Genomic DNA, 2,374 nt, shown 5'->3' on the forward strand with positions numbered 1-2,374 from the left:
TGAGACTCAGAGCAATTGTCCAAAATCACACAAGGAAAAGTATTAGAGCCAAGATTCACATCTCGGTCAATGCTCCTCCAAAGCCTATTAGACACTTAGGTAAATCAAAACCTTTCAGAGATTCCCTTCTAGCTTTGGAATAAAATTCAAACTCTACCACCCCAATTGTTGCAAGGAAGTGTAGTATTAGGAAACTTCTGAATGACTCTCAGTTCTGTGAAAGAAAGAGGGAGAGGCCCAGGGTGAACCGTGAGAACACAGAAGAGGAAAGGACCAGCCAGGATGTCAGAAACAGCATCATCAGCTATAGACCCACCCCCCACACCACCACCACCATTTGTTCTTCCTACCTTCCCCACCTTCAAAATATTGTTGAATAGTGGCACGATTTGGAATACAGTATCTGCTTTATATGTTCAGCTGTTTGCCCCTGTAGGCCAGTCTGTCTCTTTTAATTTTTCAAAGCATACCTGATATGGTGTGTTCAAAATAATGTTGTGTTTGAGGAAAGCTTATTTGAAAATTTTCCTAACTACCTGTCAGCAAACCTATCTGAGCACTTTACTAGAAAGAGCAGGGAATAGGGCAGCATCCTGGAGCCAAAAGATACTTTGGAGAGCATTTGGACTAGCCCACTCCTTAAAAACAAAGACACCAAGGACTGGTGAATAGATGAGACCAGACCTGGTCTATCAGCAAATCCATGGCAGGGGTGCCTGATGCCCATTTCAAGAATACCTTTTGCCTGGCCACTGCTTATAAATTGTTTGTTGTCTAGAGAAAGCTTTATTCAGGCAACCTTGAGACCCAAAGAAGGAATAGGGAGATGGTGGTTAGGCACTGGTACGAGAAAATACTTGTAATGTTAAAGGACTAAAAGTAAATTTCAAATTGTAAATTTGAAATTGTAAATTGTAAAAGTAAATTTCAAAAAAAAAACAAAACCCAGAGTTCAAAAAAAACAAAACCCAGAGTTCAATTATGTTTTTTAAAAAAATTTCCAAAACAACTTAAAAGAAATTATGCCAACATGTTTATAGTAATTGTTTTAGAAAGATAAGATCATCGATGAATTTTTCTGTTTAGTAACACTTCTCTATACTTTTCAGATATTCTGCAATTAATATATACTAATTTTATAACGAGAAAAAAAATTAATGCTCCCCAAAATACAGTAATGAAGACTATTGGAAAGGGTAATCTCTTGTGAGATCTGAAACCTCCTCAGGTAAACTCATGAGCGTTCCAGAGAAGACCACCCCTGCCTTCTGTTCAGGAGGCAGAAAGTCCGAATTCTGTCCTGTCCTGTCACAGTGTGAAGCTTGAGCAAGCCACCACTTTCTCTGAGCATTTCCTTCCAATCTGCAGAATGAGGAAGCTGAATCCTCTGAGCTCCAAGGCCCCTCCTCATTCTGTAATCCTGTGGGAAAGAAATCTGTACAGTGCTCTAAAAAAGTGAGTTACGGTCAGTCTCCAGGTACTGAACCTTGGTGAGCACAGGAGTTTCTCAAATGTGTCCTTTGGTGTTTTGGATGCAGGCCAGTCAGCTAGGAAACGTAACCATGGAATGCGGCTGTTGGAGGGGTCATCATTCTGGAGTAAATGCCATTGTTTTAGCTCAGTGGACTGTAGAGTAAGAAAGCTCAAGAAGGAGCCTGGAACCCCACCCTCAGAGAGCAACAGTCCCGGGCTCCTTGCCTGGCTGAGCCCCACGCACAGTGGAGACCATCACCATACTCTTTTTACACATGGGGAGACTCTAGCCCTGCAGGCCTAGACCTTATTCTGAGTCCTGGAAGACTATGATTTCATTTCAGAAAATACATGGAATTATCAAAGGTATTGCCTTCCTCCAAGGAAGCCTCCCAGTTCTTACCCAGTCACCCTAAGGTTATACCGTACAGCCTTCCACTGAACCCCTCAACATCTTGAGTTTAACACTCCCATGAACGAACCATCCTATGTAGAATTGTTTAATTGTGTGTCTCTGTCATCAGAGTGTGCAGTCCCTCAGGCAGGGTCAGGCTTAAATCACTCAGCATAGTACCTAATCAGTGTAGATCAAGGATCAACGAAGTAAGGCTCATAGCCACATCTGGCCACTGCCTGCTTTTTTTTTTTTCTTTTTAATTTATTTATGTAAATTAGTTTCAAGTATACAGTACATTAGTTAGACATCTATATAGTTCATAAAATGATCTCTGTAGTTGTTCCTTCCCTCCCCTGGCCTTCCACCTAACCATCATATTAATGCTAACTGTATTCCTTCTGCTGTGCTCCCCATCCCTGTGACCATCTACCAATTACTAATTTGTACTTCTTTAACACTTCACTCCCTCAACACCCCTCCCCTCTGTCCGTCATCAAATTGTCC

The sequence above is a fragment of the Pteropus vampyrus genome, unplaced genomic scaffold (assembly GCF_000151845.1).
Source record: "Pteropus vampyrus isolate Shadow unplaced genomic scaffold, Pvam_2.0 Scaffold141, whole genome shotgun sequence".
In the NCBI taxonomy this organism is placed as follows: Eukaryota; Metazoa; Chordata; class Mammalia; order Chiroptera; family Pteropodidae; genus Pteropus; species Pteropus vampyrus.